Source organism: Cupressus sempervirens, chromosome 8 (genome assembly GCF_028749045.1).
Source record: "Cupressus sempervirens isolate cs-2001-9-10 chromosome 8, ASM2874904v1, whole genome shotgun sequence".
NCBI classification, from domain to species: Eukaryota; Viridiplantae; Streptophyta; class Pinopsida; order Cupressales; family Cupressaceae; genus Cupressus; species Cupressus sempervirens.
Window position 1 is genome coordinate 43,284,931 of NC_143125.1, and position 22,221 is coordinate 43,307,151.

The 22,221-nt window shown below is 33.1% G+C and overlaps 1 pseudogene; it reads right to left on the bottom strand.

Moving 5' to 3' along the window:
• Nucleotides 1–22,026: 22,026 nt before the first annotated feature.
• Nucleotides 22,027–22,221, bottom strand: part of LOC149541499 (chromatin remodeling protein DDM1-like) — a 29,519-nt pseudogene continuing 29,324 nt past the window's right edge.

The window sequence follows — 22,221 nt, forward strand, 5'->3', positions numbered from 1 at the left end:
GTATATTTTCATAGCGATTTTAACATGTGGATTATTATATATATATATATATATATATATATATATATATATATATATATATATATATATATGTATGTATATATATATATATATATGTATGTATGTATATATATATATATATGTATGTATGTATATATATATATATATATATATTTGTGTGTGTGTGTGTGTGTGCAGATCTGAATAAACATGTCTCTATCTACACAATTTTAAAGGCTTTCAATTTAAGAAATTCCATAAAATATTTGTTCTCCAAATTTACTCAATAAATTCTCTATAGATTTAAACCCTATCTCCGTAATCTCTTTAGAACTACGCATATAAGGTTTTTCCAAATAGATTTTAACTACCCATATTAAGAATGCATACAACTAAAATAGGAAAAACCCTTAGAAAGTATATGGAAGACACAAAGAAGACAGGAAGTGCAAGATGCAGAAATAACATAAGCAATGTCACAAATGTCTACTTGGACATTGATGCTAAATCCTTCTCCTCGTAATTTTGTAGAACAAGCTCCTTCCTTCTCCCACATTTTTGAGTCCTCCAACAGACTCTAACGCTCCCTCTAAGCATCTAGGAGTGTCTGAATATAAAGGCCTCTCAAGAAGCACCTAGAATGTCTCTAGAAACAACAAGAAGATGTAGACAACCAAGCACGAGCTTTTTCCAACCTTCTAGACGAGTCATAAGGTTGTAGACACCATGTGCTTAATTTGTGCGCTAACTCCTGTGTTGTTGACATATGAGAAATAAAAGGGTGCATTAACTCCTAGGCAAACTTATAACTTATAACTTCCATTTTTATTTTTTTATTTTTACTTTATTATTATTTTATTATTATTAATAATTCTTAATTAATTACTTTTATTTAATTCTTTTTTCAATTAATTCTCATTTAATTAATTATAATCAAAATATCAAAGATCATGATATTATATTAATTTTCCTCCAAATAATTAATTTATTAATTAAATCTATTTATTTAAGACTTAATTAATAGAAAACTCACCATAGACCTCCAAGATAAAATATGAAAACCCATCATAGAACAATCCATACAAAATCAATCTAAAAGGTTAAAAATCATGAATTATGTCATCCGACACATTCAAAAGGTAAAATATCCATATACTTGTCCTATCTCTCTAGGACAATAGTTTTAAAGGTTTGAGATTTGGACTTGAGAATTTATCTCCCTTCTCTTATCATTGAGATAATGTAATAGGGTAGCTAATCCTGGCAATTTAGGGAAGTTGATATTCGGTACCTGCAACTTGCATAAAAACTATGCATGTACATACAATATAAATATAATGCTAAGCTAAACAGGCAATGGCAGGAAGTGGTGCATCATATAGATCCTGACTAGCAGGTGACTACGACTCCCTTCCTTAACTACATCAAAAATGCCATACAAAAAGAAAAAGCACGCACACCATACACATGCACGTATTGGGTAAGTATCCATAATAAAACACATGTGATAATAAACCATCTAACTAATCATCATCAATAACTAAAAGCAATGTAATGATCATCATGCATACATGAAATGTAACATCTAAATGATCTCATCATATATCAATTGAATCCATAACATAATTTTTGATAGACTCAAAACAATACCACTAATCCATTAAGATAAAACTAGTCTAACATAGTCTGATAATAATAACAACAATGTGTCTAGAAAGATGTGAACGAGGGCAAGCACTACACATAGCATCTGCTACTTTATTATTAACCCTTGGAATTTTTTGAAAAATAATCTCTATAAAGTACTTCTTAAGATCCTCAACTATCCTACGACAGGGTAACAATTTATCATCATTTGTGTGCTATTCATCTGTGACTTGTTTAATAACCAATTATGAGTCTTCAAAGACAAGAAGGCTTTTGATATTCCATCTGATAGCTTGACATAGTCCTATGACTAAAGATTCATACTTAGCTATATTGTTCTTGCAAGGGAATGATATTTTATATGACTTAGGAATGAGATCCCCTTGTGGTGTCACAAACAAAATTCCTACCCTCGATCCCTTTTGTGTAAAAGATCCATTAAAAAATAATATCCATGTTGTACTAGGGGCTATAGTCATAATTGTGTGATCTATAAAATTTGCTACAATGGGATGGTCACCTTGAAGAGAAGCTTCAACAAGCTGGTCTACAATTACTTGTTCTTTAATGGCCTTACAATCCTTATAAACAATGTTGAATTCACTTAAAATCAAGACCCATTTTGCTACTCAACCAGTGAGGGAAGCTTTTGATTGTAAATATTTGAGTGGATATATCTTGGCAATGAGGTGTGTATTATGATTAAGCATATAATGGCATAGCTTCTGTGTGCAAAAAGCTATAGCCAAACATGCTCACTCAATAGCAGTGTAGTTAACTTCATAGCCAACTAGTGTATGACTGAGGTAGTATATATCTTGTTGATTCCCATTGTCATCTAATTGTGCCAAAAGTGCTCCTAGGGCAACTGAAGTAGCTGAAATGTATAAAATCAATGGTCATCCTACAATTGGAGGATTAGCCAAATGTGTCTTAATTTGTTCAAATGTTTTTTGGCATAGACAATCCCATTGAAACTTATTTCCCTTGCGAAGAAAATAATGAAGTGGATGGACTTTATCTACTAATTATGACACAAATCTCCTAATATATTGTAACTTTCCTTGAAAACTATAGAGTTGTTTCAAGGTGGTACGCGGAGGCATGTCCATGATGGCTTTCACTTTTGTAGGATTTACCTCAATACCTCTTCTTGACACAATGTAACCTAACAATTTGATTGATTTGACCCCAAATACACATTTCTTAGGATTAAGGTGCACTTTATATTTCTCCAACCTTGCAAAAATAGTGTTGAGAACATCAATGTGGGACTCACATCTCTTTTATTTTCCTAGGATGTCATCAACATAGTCCTCCATTATGACATGTAGAAGATCATGGAATATGGTAGTCATTGTGCGTTGATAAGTGGCACTAGAATTTTTCAAGTTAAAAGGCATGACTTGATAACAAAAGGTTCCCCATCGGGTGGTAAATGTCATTTTATGTTGATCTTCTTCTACAATTTTGATTTGGTTGTAACCAAAAAATCCATCCATAAAAGACAACATCTCATGTCTAACAGTCAAATGACTCAAATCCACTATGATTCCTATGTTAAGAAGTGGAAAATCATCCTTAGGATATGTGAGATTTAAATCTCAAAAATATGAACAAACATGGATGCCCACAGATGCTTTCCCTATAGAAACAATGTTGGAGACCCACTCAGGATAATCAATAGGGTGGATGAACTTTGCCTCTAACATTTTCTACAATTTTGCTTTGACTAAAAGTGCTACCTTAGGATGCATGTTGCACAAATTTTTCTTTATTAGTTTAATCTTGGGATCTAATGTCAAATGATGCACAACCAAATCTGTGTCTAAATTGGGCACGTCTTTGTATGTCCATGCAAAATTGATTTTACCCTTTCTCAAGAATTTAGTCATTGCTTTTTGTTCTTCAAGACTTAAGGTAGCGGCAATGTAGGTAATTTGTGGATTATCCTATGTACCCAAATTGACTGGAATTGTGTCCTCATTCAAAATAGATGACTTTTCTGGTGGCAAAGATCTAAATGGAAAGTCAAGCTCTCCCTCTTCTAGTGCCTCTAAGAGGTTTTTACCAAAATATTTGTCCTTTATTTTATCTTTTTCTTCATCCAAAAGTGCCCTAAAAGAGTTTTCACTAGAGGATGTTTCTTGCATTTTTCCATTTTTATTTTCTTTTTCACTTTTGCAACTAAGAGAGTTAACTTGGCTACCAAAGTAGGCATCCTCATTGTATTGGATCTCATTTTCATAATCTTGGAGATTCTTAAGGCCAAAGAATGCCATCAGTACTTCATCAAACTTATAGATATTGAGAGCTAGTGGTGTGTCTTGAAGGTTCCAGTCTATCATGTTAGAGTTTGTAAGAGGTAGGTTGGTGGATGAAAGGTCAGCTATGGTAATGGTGTGGACATAGTTATCTAGGTCATCCTCAATGTATTGGAAAGGAAATTTGAAGAATTCCTCCTCTTCAATCTTTGAATTAGGTTTAGCCATACAATATCTGTCAGCAAAGATCACCTTAGGTGTGAGGGAACCCAAACCATGCTCTTTAGGATAGCTATTAGCCTCAAGGGGTTGTCTAATTCCATTTTCTTCTAGTGCAAGGCCAGTACCATGATATCCCATATTTTTTATAATGGGAAGGGCCTTAACATAGTATCTTTATTTGTAGGAGGTGGTAATTGTGGAGGTCTTCCAAAGGAATGGGGGGAGGGTGGTAGTTGTGCAACACACAAGGCATTTTAAAACTTATATTCTCCCAGTCCTAAATCAACAAAAGTAACCTTCTTTCCTATGGTGTTAACCTTAGCATCTTCAACCTTTTCCTTTCCTTTGTGGGAATTGGCATCATTATTGGCTAACTTTGGTACTATTGTGGAAGGTGATTCTATTGTGGTGAGAGGCTTAGGTATAACCTTAGAAAACTCACTAATTGGACAAAAATTTGCTGGTGCATGTTCCAATCTTTTAAAAAATGCAAAAGGAGTAGGAACCTCTAGGATTGTGACCTCTCTTCCTTAGTGAGGAAATTCCAAGCATTGATGATATGTAAATGGTATCACTTTGAGTGTATGTATCCATGGTCTACCAAGCAAAATGTTATATGGAAAATCCAAGTCTAGGACATGACATTCAATATTTATGATAGCTAGCCCAACCTTTAGAGGTAACATGATAACTCCTTTTGATTCTCTTTCCCTTTTATCATATGCTTTTATTGTGATCCTTTTATTGACATCTAGGAGGTCCTTTGGAAGTCCCAAGAAACAAATCATTTTCAATGTACAAAGGTTCAAATTGGATCCATTATCTATAAGGACTCTTTTTATTTTATTTTGTTGTATGAAGACTTCAATGTGGAGTGACATATTATGGTGTGGACTAGGATCTTGGAAATCTTTATCTGTGAAGACAAGGTGTTTTTGGGTGGCAAGGTTCCCAATCATGATGGTGAATTGAGAGGCATTTCTATTTTTAGGAACATGAGACTCTAAAAGAGGCTTCTCTAAAATCTCTTTATCGATAGGTGATGTGGTAAGTAGCACGGGAAAGGATATTTGTGTAGGGGTCTTACCTAGCTGGGACAATACATCATAATGAGAAGTAGGCCTTTGTGAGGTGGATGGCATAGTAGGCACATGTGGAATTCATGTATTAGTGTTTTTGGGAGTGGTGGCTTGCAAAGTGATTCTTCCCCATCGAGTGGTTGCATCACAATCAACTGCTTGTAGGACAAGGGTATTCACATAATTGTCTACCTCTTCAATACAACCACACATGGAGTCAAAACCACATATATCATTGGTTTCTATTTTACCACACAAGGAGTCAAATCCTGATATGTGGTTAGTAGAATAGTCATAGCGTAATGCATTTGATGTGGAGGCTCGATTTGCATTGTTCCTATTGTTGTTGTCATTGTTGTGATTAGGAAATGACTTTTGGAAGATCTTCAATTTAGCATTTTTAGAGGTTGGACCTCCTTATACCTCAATTTTTTCATCATTAAAAAGATTTTGAATGAAGATTTTGAGCTTGATACACTTGTTTGTGTCATGTCCTTTGATGCGGTGGTATTTGCAATATTCATTTTCCCTATACCACTTTGATTTTGGTTGATTTTCATCAAAAGGATGTGTGTTAGGAAATACCATCAAATTGTGATCCACTAGTTTTTCAAAATATGGCATCCAATGGTTCATGAAAGTTAGTGAACTTCCTATTTCAATCATAGTCATGGTTGTAATTAGTATTGTTGTTAATGCATGGAAAAAATTGTGTCTGATTACGAGATTTTTGATTGCCTTGATTGTCATGATTTGAATTATTGTTGTTTCCTCCTTGAAGGTTTTTGACATCAGTGACACCATCATGTGTGACACCTTTGTTCTTGGACCAAAATTTTGGTTTTCTATTGTTGTTTGTGTCATTGTGTGAGGATGATGAACTATAATGCTTAATGGTACCTTTTTCCAAAAGTCCAATTTCAATGTTCTTGCCCTTCTTGACTACGGTGGAAAAATCTTCAGGGCTAGCCATCTTCATGTGAAAAGACATTTTGAGTATCAAGTTCTTGATAAATATATCCACAAGGTGGGAATACTCAATTTTATATGGCATATGCTTAGCAAGATGTCTGCACCGTTGTAGGAAGTTGGCAAATGTTTCACCATTTTTTTGCTTTGTGTTGCACAAATCACTCAATGAGGCATGATGTTCAATGTTGTAAGAGTATTGTGCTATAAACTTTCCCATTAAATCATTGAAGGAAGTAAAGGAGCCCTTAGGTAAATTCATTAACCATTTTAGTGTGGGGCCTCCAAGACTTCATGTGAAGAGCCTCTTAAGATAATTTTCACTATAGGCTACTTCTTGGCACAAAATGAAAAATTCCTTGAGATGTGTGACAAGGAATGTCTCCGCCGTATACTTGTTAAATTTAGGAATCTCAAAGCTAGGTGGAAATGGTACCATGTTAATGGATTTATCAAATGGAAAAGGACAAATTTCTTCAAAAGAGAAATCCTTCACCCCTGTGTTGTTCATGTTAAGGACCAAATTTCAAAATTCTTGGAATTGTTGGGCCAAATCTTGGTTTGGTTGCACTTGTGATTGTTGGGAATTCATAAATCCACCTCCTAGATTATATGGAGTCCCAAATGTAGTATGAGGTGGTGGAAGTACTCCACTTTGGCCAATGTATTGATATGCAGTTGTTGGAATTGGCGTGGATGTCTTTAACATACTTGTTGGCATTTTCAAATAAGATGAGTACATTGGTTGTGTTGGAATTGACATTGGTTGAGTAGACACTTGCCCAATGTTTAAACATCCTACAGTTGAACCTGTCAAGGTGGATTATGGAATACTAGCATGTGTGGTAGCATTGGATATAGCACTAATGATCTGTTGGATATGTTTAGTACTCAATCAAAATGTTGGTTGTGTTGAAGTGCTAGATGTAGGCATAGCCCTAGTTGTCACTGTGGTTTCTTTCCCTTTGCTAGATGTTGGAGCTGCATTTGAAGTTGGTAATACAGGAGCAACACCTTTTTTAATCTATCTAAACAAGATACTCTCATCAAAGCTTGTAGGAACATTGACACCATCCTTGACCAAATTTAGGAATATCTCATTTTTGTTTGCCCTAATGGATTTCTCCATCATTTCAAAATTGTAGGGATCTACAAGGAATGTTCTAACATCACTAGGTATATCATTAGGGTCAATAGGGTCTTCATCTTGGTACACTTCTTCGTCATTACCTCCTAAAGTTGTGTTACAGAAGGGATCTTTTGGTTCTTGCATGGATGTTAAGCTAGGCATGCCAAGATTCAAACTGGAGGGAAGTGTGCTCCCTAATGAAGTTGTGAGTGGAGGAAATGGATTCTTCATGTTGGATTGCCTCAATGAATCTAACAAACATGACATGGGATTAAATGTGAACCTGCCTAGTTGTGTGTGTACCATACAATAGTGAGCAAACCAATGGGTGGAAGACTATGGAAGAAAGAGAAAATGTGGGTGAGAGCTACTAAACCTTATGTGATAAAAGGGGCCAACCACCTAAATGTGAACAAAATACCTTGGTTTAGTTAACAAAGTGTGATTAGAAAAGATAGTCAAGTGATCTTTTAGGTAAGATAAGACACCAAATTGATTACTCACTATTTAGAGATGGACTTGTGATCCCAAATAAGTAAATGTGATTAGGGTAAATGTTTTCTTATAGATAAAACATCTAGTGTTGCAATTTCAAAGGATGTTTGTGCCAAAGTTTGAAGGTTCAAGCTCTTTAGAAGAAAATTCATAAATGGAAGACTAGAAATTTAGAAAATGGAGGTAGATATGGAAAATGAAAGTGTTGTAGTCACTTATAAGGTTAACTCAATCCTCATTGACTGGGAACAAAAATCTTGGGTTCACTCCTGGGAAGGCAGACTAGTTTCAAAGTTTTTCATTGTATTCAATTCTATCATAATGATCTTGTCTAGCTTCTTCCTTTTGGATGTCTTTGATAGTGTATCAGAATTGTTTATCACTGTGTGCTAAGTTCTTCCTTTCCTTGTAGATGGTTGGTTTGGACAATTTCACCTCTTATATTTGATTTGTTTGACTTTTTCAATCATGGCAGGAATAAAACAAGACCCAAATTTTAAGCACCAAAAATTTTGCAACAAGATATAACTAGACTCAAACCAATTTCAAATGTAGATTCAATGCAAGACTACTAAAAATAACCATGAGTCAAGAGAACCCACTTACCACTATTTCACTCAATGAAAGTTTAGGTCACCATTTCACTTGTTTTGGAACTTGTTTAATGTTTGGCTTTGGTTTTGAATGTTTAAAAAAGCATGCTGAACACGCCAAAAATCCTAATAAATCTACCACTAGGATGAACAAGGCTTATCTAAGGGGCATCCTTGATATACACAAGGTACGTGACACCCAAATCTATAGATGAAAGAAAATACTGCCACATAGTCGGGGGGAGATGGTAACCCAAATCTCCTCCTTCACTTCCTAAAGGTATAAAGTTCTTTGGGGCTTAGCCAAGAGTGATAATATTTTTTTTCCAAGAGAGGTGTCTTTTGATTCACCTTCCACTATTTATACTCCACCAGAACACTGGAGTTGAGATTGTCCCAAGGGGTGATAAAATTCCCAAGCAAGCCTCCTAAAAAAAAAAAACAAGAGCACTTATTTCTTGTGCACCCAATATCACCCAAAGGCACGAGGGGAGAGAATACGTAATTAGCCTTGGGGTTTAAAAGACATTTGTTCTTTTCCCAATGAAGCTTTAGGTTTTCTATCTACTTTGAAGACACTTATGATTAAAGCATACAATATTCTTTCCAACTTGAAATGTTGTCAATGTAAATAAAAGCATAGATTTGTCAACAAAAAAGTAAATCGAGCATGTGTAAATATAAATGCTAAAAATAAAAATAAAAAAATGCTGAAAATGAAATCAATTTCCTTTAGGGCATTCAAGAGTGTGTGACTTCATTTTAAGCACCAAGTCCAAATGTTTGCTAGCCTAGGCATACATGTCCATTATCCTTTAAGGCATTCAAGAGGGTATGAATTCTTTTTAAGCACCAATTCCAAATGTTTGCAACCCTATGCATACATGTAAATTGTCCCTTAAGGCATTGAAGAGAGTGTGAGTTCATTTTAAGCACTAAATTCAAATATTTTTTAGCCTAGACATACATTTCAACAAAAGTGTGAGTATTCAAAAAAATAAATGCCTTTAGGCACTCAAGAGTGTGTTTGGAGTTTACTGATTAATTTGTGTCATTCATTCAAAGGAAAGTGATTAAATCATACAAGCTCATTAACCCCTAAATATAAAGTGATAAGAATCACTACAAATTTCCTTAGTGATGAAAATCACTATTGTTTTATTTTTTAGGTCTTCAAAGGTCAATTTCCTGCATAGAATTTGTTAGCAAAACCTGCAAATCAATAGTCAGCAAAAATCATTATTAAAAATTACACAACTCTATAAAAAAGCATAGACAACAAATTGTAGGCACAAATACCAATACTCACAGATGCTAAAAGATGTAGATGCTAAAATGCGTAGACGTTAAACTATGTAGATGACAAAGGACTATAGGTTTTGATGTTAGATTGTTATGTTTGTCAGATGCAGACGATAGTATGAAATATAGAGATGCCAAATATGTAGACGACAATTTAAACACATGGATGACTATTTAATAGACATAGATGACAAAATAATATTCATAGACAATAATATGGAAAACCTAGACGATAGAATGTATACCTATGCAAATGCTAAAACAAGGTTTTTATGATATTTAAAATGACTGATTAAACTACAGAGCACAAATGCTAGTTCCTTCTTTTCTCACCCTTTTAAAGTGATGCCCTGTTAAAGGCCTACCCTATTAAAGGCTACAACACACTATTAAATGTGACCCTATCAAAGGATTTCAACACCCTATTAGCAGTGTGCCTTATTAGAGGACTTAAGAACATTTAACTTGGAATTTCACCCTATTAAAAGATTTACATAAGGCTATTAAGCCCACCCAGCTCCATGGGACTTTCAATCACCTTCTCAAAGGCTTTACCACCTATCTATTAAGCTAACATATCAATATAGGATTTTAATGTCTAATACAATGGTAAGAAAGTATTAGAAAGCTTTGACCTAATACCACATGCAAATCAAACCTTGCAGATCTCATATCACACTACAACTCTTTTAACTTGCTTGGCTTTCCTCCCTTGCAACTCTGACAGTTTGTTTATCCTTCAAGATCTATCTCCTTGAGTCTTCTACTTGTTATGCCAATGCATTCATCTCACTATGGTCACTTAATCAAATCACAGTCTTTATGCTCTATTTTCCTTTACTATGTCTTATCCTTGACACTAGCCTTCTCTTGGCTTCTTCTATTAACCACACACTCTATCTTGATCTCTGACCTATAACTCCTTATAAAGAAGTTATGTTCTTGATTTCCCTCTTAATTCTTCCCACTCTTAACTTGAATTTTCTTGAAGAGAAAATGATATTGCTTTCCCTCCAAATTGTTTCTTCTAGAAACATCATGATAAATCTATCTGTATTTTCCTAAAATTGGTTTGCATAAAACTTTGTGACACCAGCTCATCATCCTTATCACCCAACTAGTTCACAAAATTCAATTTAACCACCTTATTATTTTTGATTTGGTGAATCTAGACTTTTCAAAATAATGCAGCAGCTCAGCACTATTGAAATAGACATGCTCGACACATACTGTACCACTCGACATCAACTATGCTTTTACTAATGCTCAGCACTTGAACATTTTTTCTCAGCATTGACTACATTTCTCTGATGCCCAAAACTTAAAGACTTTTTCACTCAGCACCTGAAGACTTTTTCACTTGGCACCCAAAGGTTACTCGACACATACTAAATTCTAAACTTGCTTGGCTCCAACTAAGAATTTACTCAGCTTGAACTAGCTTGCTTGTCACTCATAGATGAACTTAGTTAAGCTTAGCAAATTGACTTAGTTACATCTTTCACTTCTAATGTATCTAAGTGTGTCTAACCTTTGCATCTTAGAGTATGCCATCAATACATTATTTCATCAATGTCTTAGCTGATCCTTATACTTTATTAAAATAACATAACTTCAACCTTTTCTCTAGGTACTCTAGTTACCTCTTATTGATTAACTCCTCCTTGTCAATCAACTAAGTGATAGTATTTGGATTATTTAAGCAATTTTCATTCTTGCAAATAGAAAGTTTAACATCAATGAAAAAATAAGTATTGAAAACATTCTTTACCAGTTTCATCATTATTCAATCAATGATCTTTTCAATCATTTCCAACAAAAGCAACCAACAACCCAAATCCTCAAGCAACCTCAAACAACTCAACAAAGGCACCCATGAGAGGCCTTGTTGGTGTATTAAGATTGGAGGTATGTTTGGTGTGCTCTCCCAAACACAACTATGTGATTGAATCTCTTGAATGGTGAATTACAAATGTAAGTGATGAAAATATAAACCTAAGCTATATGAAATGGATAACACCTCAAACAATGGCTATGGAAAAAGCTATGTTCAAAGGCATTCAAGGATGAAGATATGAAATGTAAGAAAATAAACTAAACTAATGTGCAAAATACACTAATATGCAAGTGAAATGGAGATGAAAATGCATAAGCAAACTAGACTAATAATGCAAATAGAATCTAAAAACTAGCTATGAAGAGTTAGTATGCAACCTAGAAATCACTATGAAAGCCCAAAACTTAGACTAGCATGATAACAATGCAATTATGGGAGATGATGAAATGCTTGAGACAAGACCTCTATTTATAGGCTTGAGGGAGGGCTTGGTGAGGTGGCATCCATGTAGGTGCCACATAGGTGTCATGCAAGCCATGCAAGTGGTCAAATATTTCAAAGTTTGCTCACACGTGTGAGAAAAATTGAGACGAAGAGTAGGAGACAAGAGTGCAAGAGGTGTGTGGAAGCATGGCTTCTCACACATGTGTGAGCACACACTTAGGTGAATGAGGGGGATTATCAAGGTGATTAGGATGATTAAGTGAGATTAAATGAGGAATAGGCTTAGAAGGATGAAAATGATGGGTGTAGGCTAGGTTTTAGGCTAGGCTTAAGATTAAATTAAATAAGATTTAACTTAATCATAGGTTTAAAGGAATTGATGAGATGTGGGGATTTAAATAAATAAGATTTTTTTTTTTTAAAAGGGATTATGGAGGATCATGTGTTAAATAAATTTAACACATTAAGGCTAGAAGCATTTAAATTAAATTTAAATACTTCAGGAAAGTGAACCTACTTAATTAAATAGGTAGAGGACTATGAAAAATATAATTAATTAATTATAATGTTACGAGAAATATTAAATAAATTAATATAGTCTTTTGGGATGATTTTAAGCTTCTATAGAACTATATATAGTGCATTCAGTATAACAGTCCATATTAAAGGACATATCCCTGTTAGGAAACCTTGAAGCCATCAGTTCCCAAAATTAAAGGTTTATGCTCTACAACTTCCAATACACTTCACATATAATTTTAAGGAGAAATTTAGCTAAAATGATCAAATTCCATGAAAGGTTGAAGCAACTAACAAGGATATAAATCCTTCTACACTTTATTTTCTACAAAACCTATGGAGATGCACCTTGGATTCATGAAATATAACCAATGCTAAAACAAAAAATTGGATCCATACAAAAAATCATCTCATAAGAAGGAATCAAATATAAATAGAGTTCTAGGTGAAGGCTAATCACCCATTGAACTCACATCTCCATGGAGCATGAGATGTAACACCCCTACAAGAAGAAGAAGAAATTAAAGTAGGACTAGTATTTGATTTTAAGTTGCAGCAAGACCACATATTGAAACAAAATAATATATGTAAAGTTCTCTAGCTAAGATCAATCTCTTCTCTCCATTGGGTACTTGCATCATGAGAAATACAATATTGCAATATAAACTCATGAAATGGTAAAGCATTTCATTCATCGAAATGATGTTATTTTCCACTTGATACTCACTTTCACTACATAAACATTTTTTTGAAGCTTTCTACAAAGAAATCATTTTCCACTTGAAAATTTTTCAATAATCTATATGTGCTAATTCTATCATGTTAGGTTTAGCACTTGACCTATCAATCACCCTTCTTTTCCATATGATATTTTTATGATGGTCTGATCATTTTAAAGAAAATAGATTAACAAGTTAAGTGGGATTACATTTAATGACATTCTTATTGAGCAATATATATTTTTCTTTTATTGGTTTAGGATCTAAATTTTCCACAAGCCACATATTTATGGATGGGAGAGAAAAGAAATTAATGGTTAAAAAATTTCTTAGGATTAATGTGATCAATCGTCGATGAGACAATTTGTTGGCAATTAATCTCACCTATAGGGGACTAGTGTCACCTTGACTCATATAGGTATCCAAGATATGGATTGTTGATCAGTAGACTAGGTAACAAGAATGCCCCTATGTATACCCAAACAAAATATAAACAATTATCAATTATATCACATAAATACTACTACTAATACTATATATATATATATATATATATATATATATATATATATATATATATATATATATATATATATATATAAACACATTAAGAATCCCCTACCTATGCTCAATATAAGTTGACTTTGGTATTGGCTTAATCCAAGTTTTCTATGAGTTTGTTACTTTCTTTTTTAACACCAAATAAGTTATATTTTGGTCTTCATTACGAAAATTTGTTTTAAAAGATCATAATATTTATTTGGTGAAAATTGGATTTTCAAAAACTAATGATAATAGAAATCTATACCTGAAAAGTGAATCAAGGACTAAGATATTGTTAGTTAAAATATTTGTTGATGATATCATATTTGGAGGACATGATCTATTGTGCAAATCATTTTCTAATGATATGAAGAAAAAATTTGAGATGTCATTTTTTGGAGAAATATACTTGTTTGTTGGTTTGCAAGTTTATCAAATGAAAGGAGGTATATACATTACACAATCAAAGTATATCGAGGAGATACTGAAAACCTTTGGAATGGAAGATTCAAGATCAGTTGGAACACCTATGAATATTGGTCATAAAATTTCAAAGGATGATCATTCTACTAAAATAAATCAAATATTATATAGGTCAATGATTGGAAAATAGCAATATGTTGTTTATAGCATACCTGACATTGCATTAGTTGTTTGAAATATTGTAATATTTTCTGTTAATCCTAAGAAGAATCACATAATGGTTGTGAAAAGGATATTGAGATGTCTGATAGGTACAAAAGACTATAATTTATGGTATACAAAGAATAACAAGTTTGAGTCAAAATTTTACATTGATGAAAGGAAGAGTTGTACAAGCAAAGGAGTTTTCTTCCTAGGAAAGAAATTGATTTCATACAAAGTAAGAAGAAAATTTGTATTTCACAATTTACAATAGAAGTTGAAAATGTTATAGCAACAATGAATTGATTAAACATAGTATGGATCAAGCAATTGTTGGAAGGATGACGGATGAGATTATTGAAATCATGGTAATATATTGTCATAAAACAAGTACTATAAACATATGTAAGAGGATTTTGATGTACACAAAGACCAAGCATATTTTAATTAAGTATCATTACTTGAGGGAATTAGTGCAAGACAAAGAAGTAATACTAGAATATGTGAACATAAAGGAACAAATTATATATATATATATATATATATATATATATATTTAAAAAAATCACTAAGGCATTACCAAAGGATTCATGTGTGTATCTAAGAGGTAAGTTAAGGGTCATTCTCATATCTAAAAGAACTAAGAAAATATGTAGCATTTCATCAATTGCTATGATCAAAATATCTTATAGATTGATGTAGGAGGTCACACTTTAGGAGCTGCCTAAAGCTATGAAAAGAAAGAAAAAAGTATGAGTTGATGAGTTTCAAGTAAGTACATGGTGATACAATCAAGGTAAGAGATGAAAGAGAGAGAGATATTTAAAAAGATCGGTCAGTACAAAAAGTGATAAAAAGGAGATGTTGTGTATAATGGATGATGTCTTTGGCATTGTTGTCAAAGAGGGAGAAGTTGAATGTCAAGTTAACATCTAATATCTAAAGCAGATGAGAGATATGTAAAAGAGGGAGTCTATACAGTTGGTATTACAATGAATAATCACAATTGGTATCATAGAGAGAGAAGTGAAGGAGAAAAGAGGGATCATTTTAGAGATTGCATGGATGAGAATCAAAATGAAACTAAGAAATTTAATGAAGATCGGATATATATCACAAAGAGAGTTGATAGTAAAAATCAAGAGACCAATTTTTTCATTGCATTGTAACTAAAGGTATTCTCATCAATACCAAAGAGGGATATTGTTGAAAACTATAATTGTTATGTTACCATTGATGTAAAACCTTACTAGTAAGACATTTGATAATAGTGTAGAGTTCCATATCAGTTGATTGATGGAGAGGATTTGAAAAGAGAAGATAACAAGATGAACTAGTGAAGTGGTTGAGAAAAGAGGAGTAAGTATGATGGAACTACAAAGGGCACTTGATCAGTTAGTATTTGACAAGATAATGTGTTGTTTGATCATTGTATAAAGTGAATAAGAAAGATAAGATGAAGTGTGGAAGAGATCCTTGATAGAAGAAAAGAGGTTTAGTAAAACACTAAGCTTGACAAGTAGTGACAAGTTACTAAGGAAATTAAGTAGTCAAAGAATAAGAACAAGGAACCTAAGTAAAAGTTGAGAAAATAAGTATTAACTAAATTATGGTAATGGTAAAAAAAGATGACGAGAAAACTAAAGTAATGATCAAGTGTAGAGAAGGTTGAGTGAGCCAATGTAAGCCAATTGAGATAGATCAATAGAGACTAAGCTACCCAATAATGACCAAGATGAAAAATATATTGATGACCTAGTGTAAGAAAATTAATAGTTTGTGAAAGAATCAAGATTTGAGGCCAACATAGTTGAATTTATGAGCTAGTCAAAATGCATAAAAGATAAGGATTGATGATCTAGCATATTTAATACATGAATTGAGTTTGTTAAGCAATATAAGGAGAGGATTCAATGAGAAGTTTCCAAAAGTTTCAAGAATGAATAAGAAGGACAAAATGATGGATAGATTCAACGAATCTAATCAAACCCTAAAATCTAAGGTTATGTTTAAGCAACAAAAAAGATTAAACATGTTTATTTAAAGAGGCACAAGAGATGTTTTATGTTGGTAGTTAAACTGAAGAATTCGTGAAGAACTAGTGAAGAACAAAGTTGAAGATGAACAATGATAATTTGGTGAAGATAGACTACTTTAAGTGTTGACAAGAAGATTAGAGATGGGGAATGTGATGATGTCCAGTTAATGAACTAAGAATTAGCCATATGGAGATTGAAATTTGTAAAGTGAGTTGTATTTTTGAGATCAAACCTAGTTGTTACTTTCTAAACATTGTAACAATAAAACCCTTTAATCAAGATTGACCTAATAGTCATATTGTAAATCCTTAATCAAGGTAAAATTCTAATGGAATGTTCTAAAAACCTCTAAATAGGGCACTCCTAACATGGTGATTAAATCCTTTAACAATGTCACACCTAACCATTTTTTTTATAACCTTTAATATGGTTATCTCTTAACCGATCTCACTTCAAAGGAGTGAAAAGTGATTGCATGTTACTTGGTGTTTTTTTCCAAATTGGGTTTCCATATTAAATCTTGGTGCCATACTTGTATGAATGTTATTTTCATGTTTCATGCTATTTAATGTTATATGTTTTTTTTATTTGACATATACTAAATAGAGAGATAAGTGATGTTATGATGAGTTGGATTATGAGTTTCTATATTGGTCAAGTGGATTTCTGAGTTTGATTGATTTGTTTGAAGTTATTAAAAGTTAGATTGGTGCTACCTAGACTCAAGGACAACTAATTCACCCCCCCCCCCCCCCCGCCCCCCCCCACCCAACCCTCTTAGATATTCTAATGATTATAACATATACTAATTTAATAAAGTGTCATATGATTTGATTCATGAAGAGGATTCAAAGAAAGGATGTTGATGAGTTAGAGTAATGAGCTATATGGTATTTAATGGGCACTTGAATGAGCTAGACAATGATAATGTAATGTTGGTTTGATTGTTTTACAATCATGTAATCTTTTAATGTAATGAGCTGTACACTAGTACATTTCCCCTTATTTTTGACGAAAGGCCATATTGGCCTATGAATTCTTTTTTAAAATGTTTTTTCCTGATTTGGTCAAAATTTTAACCAAATTAGCATTTTCCAATTTGGTCAAAATTTTGACCAAATCTGGTTATCAATAGAAAAAAGAAAAAAAGGCAGCAATCACATCTGATGTGGAAGTCTCAATTTGATGTGGAAGCTCTCAAGATTGTGTGGGCAGGCTTGTAACATATTTTTGAAGTCTCAGATCACATGGCAAAGCTCATTGTCACTAATCTTGTAATGAATTATCTTCGCAACAAAGTGCCCTTCGGCTAGAAGTGTAATTATGAGTTCTTAGTTTAGGCATGTCATTTCATCATTAATCAAAACATCTTCTTTTCCATTTATCTTAGGATTTCTCATGGGTTTGCATCATAGGTTATGGGAAGTGTCTAGGAAAAAAAGGATAGTAAAGATGAAAGTAAAAATTTGTCTGAGCTAGACATGCCCCCTAAAGAAGCTTTGTTGTTAGACAATGATAGTATAGAGGTTTTAGCTTTGGATCTAGAAGGTTAGGACTCAAAATGAGAAACTCGAGTTGATTCTAATTTATTAGAAGCAAAAGATGCAGGAGATGGACCATTTAAAATATGCTTGAAGATATTCTTAAATGTACTTTCAAAGATGTGCCTGCTATAATTGGTAAGTGGGTCAAAGATGGAAATGTCTTTAATAGAGAAGAAGCTAAGAACATTATCAGGTAGCTTAAAATGTGAAAAATGTATGAACAAGCTCTCCATGCGAGTATTTCGTTCAACATTAGATTTTCTTAGAAAGAGAGAAAAAGTCTAATTTTAGGAGCTTTAGCTCTGTAAAATGTTCCTACATTCTATCCTGTTTTATGTTTGTGGCATACTCTTACTTTGGAAAAAATGAAATCATCAAATTTTAGGAGTTCAAATTCTATTAAATATCCTATGAGTTTTACTATGATAGGGGCTTTGTTCAAATTTGACCCTTATCTTGAAAAAGAAATGGTCCAATTTTAAAAGTTTTAACCCTGTAAAATGGTGGAATGTGCTCTCCTGGTGTTAGGGTTATTGTTCATCTATAATATTTTATTGAAAAAAGAGTGTCAATTTTTTTCCTCAATATTCACTAATTTTTGAGTAATTATTAGCTCACTTATTACTCTTTTTGATCTCTTCCTCATTTGTTTCTTTATGTTTGTTTAATTCATATACCCAAGTTTTCTAGATGGCTTGCCTTTGTAGTTAATTTAGAGGTGGGTTTGAGTTCTTAATTGGTTTTGTAAAAAGTTCATATCCATAGCATAAAGAACCACATAGATTTCTCTGATAGCTTAATAAACATAGCTATAGCAATAACGGTAAATAAAAATAGGGTTAGCAATGAACAGATTTCCATTCTTCAAAAGAAATATTGTGGTACATTCCTCCATGTTTTTTTCTTCTTTGATAGATTTTTGAGAATTTGGAGGTTCATTTTCTGATAAACATCTCTTTTCTCCATTCTCCTTTATTCTTTCTAGTCTAGTGATGCCAATGAGCATAGCTATTGTAGTCACTACTTTACATAGCAAAAGTGATTGGTAATTTAATGCATGGATAGAAGGCATGGATGAAATTAATAATTAACTCTCATACATGATACAATATGATAAACTATGAGTAATAAAAACCTCTCAATATCATATGCTCTAACATACTTCATACCATTTGGATCAATTTATCAATTTCTCAAAGGTGCTACAGCCATTCGATTGATGTGCAAAACTCATCCTTGTATCTATTACATTAAGGGAGGTAAGGGAAATGAACCCAACAATATAAATAATGAGACTAAATATTATGGTAATCTTCAAATTTTCCATTTAACCACATATGCATATGGCCCAACCTAGAATTTTTTTGTTTAAAATGTCAACACTCAATTGGTATATGGAAAATAATGTTTCATTTAATTCATGTCTTAAAAGTCTTCCATGTTGAGATAACACCTAGAACCTAAATCTAATAGAGTGAATCTATTGGCTCCTCTAACAACTCAAAAACTCTAATTTTCCAATAATTTGGTTCTATTCTCTTAGTTGAAGGTTCACATATCATTGAATATCCTAAGTGTAATTGCACACAACATACTCTTAAATTATAGAAATGCAAGAAATGATGAGATTGAAAGAGACATTCGTCCATCTTGATTATGTAAAAATTAAAAGTAAAGACTAAGTAATATTATAACTCTACTGAATCTCAAAATTCAAAGTGTTTAGGTGACCTTATTTATGTAAATGTTAACCAAAATTGCCTCACACCAAAAAATTGAATCTACATGTCTAAGGCCCACCCAATGGTCACTTCCAATATTCAAATGTTTAAGTGCCACAGAAATTTAAGATAAATAAATGAAATGAACTTTATTGTATTTCATATTTTCCTAAGTTTATTTTTCTTAGCCCCACAACTTTTTGGACCATCATATCTTGCATAGATCCATGGTGGACGCTTTCCCACATTATGAAATTACTCTATCTTTATGCAATGTAGACAACTGCCTCACTTCCATGTGGCATGTGGGTCCTATTTCTCACGGGCCACAAACAAAGTAAGCCGTCAGTCAAGTTGGCATATGGAAGACATTTCATTGACTGAGGTACTGACACATGTTGTCAGTGGACTACATGTTTCCATCCACCATTAGATCTCTAAAAATTAATAGAAAGCGCTTCCCCACTTTATGAAGTCTCAAGATGTTTAGAGAGTGCAAACAAGTGACATTGTGCCATGTGGAATTTTGGATCCAGGTTCTTCAGTGGCTTTTCCTATTTCTAGCTGAGGTGGAAGATGTGCGTTGGCATATAGATGGATTCTCATTAGCCGTAACTTTCTTGCATTTCATTTCTTGTCAGAATATTGTACAATATGGGAAAACAACTTTTAGCTATGTGGATTATGGGCCAAGATTTATTGTGTGGGCCGCAATGTGATAGGGTGATGAGTCAGATTGACCTAGTGTATAGTGGGCATTTCATTGGCCAAGTCTCTAACATGGCCAGTGTGACTAGCCCCTTTTTCTTCAAATCATGAAAGGTGAAAGGTTAGGACTGCAATAATATGACTATGTTCCATGTTGCAATCTTACAATCCAACATAAGATCATGAAGTTAATTAACAAAGCTACCAATGTTATGATATCCAACTATCATAACATCATAAAAGTGTATGGTCACAGGAGATGGTGAGAAGTGTCATGATCTTATGATATGTGGTTGTTGAAAGATTTTAAGTGTAGCATTAGAGGTCTTTCAAAGTTATGAAGATAAGGGAATTGTCGTAGCATCATGTCAATCATAAGATCATGAAGAAACTTCAAGGGAGGCTCGATGTTATGATAAGCTAACAATTGTAAGGTTGTAGAGATTGTAGAGGGTGCCTCTAACCATAAGATAGGTTGATGATCATATGATCATAGAACCTCAAGTTGACTACAATAAAGGTGTTAGCTTGTCCAAGTTGGAAAGAAAAAGTGTCTTTAACCAATAAAATTGCAAGAAAGGTATAAGATGAATATTAAATATTATTGACCTACTGATATATCTGACTTGGCATGCTAATAGCAAAAAAGGAAAATGACTCTTTAATGGTAGATTAGATTTTTGATCATCTATAGATTTCTTTCAACATTTCCCATGCCTAGTAAATACAAAAGGAGCATGCACTCATCATCTGGTTATTCATCTACCTAACTGTGTATTAAGGGCACCATTTCATGTTAGAGTTAGGGTTCTTTTAGTTAGGTTTGATGATTTTGATAACTCTAAAACTATATTAGATCCAATCTATCACCCAAATTTCATCCAATCATCCTCTAATAGTCTTAAATGCATGATTGAAATTGTGAAGTAATCGGGAGTTATGTTTGAACTATAAAAGAAGGTTCTGTTGTTTTTTTTGGGGTTCTCTCTTTTCCAATTTTTAGAGCTCTTCTATAATTTGGCCTATGCTCAATAGATATTTTCTCTGCAATATCCACTCTCTATAAGTTAAGTGTGCATATACTCCTCTGGCCTCACTTGCTAAATATATTTGACGATAAAAATATCTTATAATCATGTTCATACTTGATGATTGATTAGCTTAAGTGAATCCACTGTATTCCTTCTTTGATTGAGTTATCTTTGGCTTATAATTATATAGAGATTGAAAAGTTGTAGATAATGGTATATTTTTGAGAAACCTATTAAGTTTTTAAAGTGCATTCATTGGAAAAGAAGTAGGTCCACATAATATTTTGGTGCATCACCATTTAAATTCAATTAGGTAGTTTGATTCCATGCATTCCTTCTCCCTTTTCCTCTCCAAGAGTAGTTAGGTCCATCCTAATGGTAAAGGAAGTCGGTCTTCTCTGGAGACTCAACCTCATAGTTCAAATCCCATAGCTTGGAGGTTGTTTCCATGTTAGACGAGGTTGTCTAAGAAGTATTCCCTTAGACAAGGGTGTAAGATTTTGTGTCAATAGTAAATAATAACATTAAATTATAGTTGTAAAACCAAGCTAGTAATATCTAGATACATACCTTAAAGAAACTGTGAATAGTCCAGTCCTAGCAAAACTGACCTTTCTCAATCACAACATGCTCCAAATTCAACTTTCCAGAAGAAACTTTAAGCATTCGACACTATTTTTCATCAACCACACAAACATCGATGACTTGAGTTTTTGGTTGGAATGTTTCAAGTCTCAAATGAACAACACATTATCTAACACTATTTTTCACAAACCATAAACATCAGTGACC